Genomic DNA, 327 nt, shown 5'->3' on the forward strand with positions numbered 1-327 from the left:
TTTTTTTTTACTATTATTGCTTTCGTATCTTTTAGTACTGTTAACGCATTCTAAGGCTATTCATTCGTTTTTTTTTCTTTTCTTTAATGCAATGAGCCTTTAGTTTATATCATATCCGTTGCATCCTAATTGGTCCAAACATCTAAGCATTTATTGGGGGAGATCCTGATTTTTTGTTGTTAGTTTATGTTTTCTGCGTTAAATTTTTTGTTTTCTAGGTAGTTGTTGTTTTGTTTTGTGTACAGTTTTGCATGTTTCTCTTGATTTCTGGACTTTGTTAGGTTGTCAGTTTGTCCTTCACTTCATTGATACTCTGATTTGTTGGAT

This window comes from Vigna radiata, unplaced genomic scaffold (genome assembly GCF_000741045.1).
Source record: "Vigna radiata var. radiata cultivar VC1973A unplaced genomic scaffold, Vradiata_ver6 scaffold_752, whole genome shotgun sequence".
Lineage (NCBI taxonomy): Eukaryota > Viridiplantae > Streptophyta > Magnoliopsida > Fabales > Fabaceae > Vigna > Vigna radiata.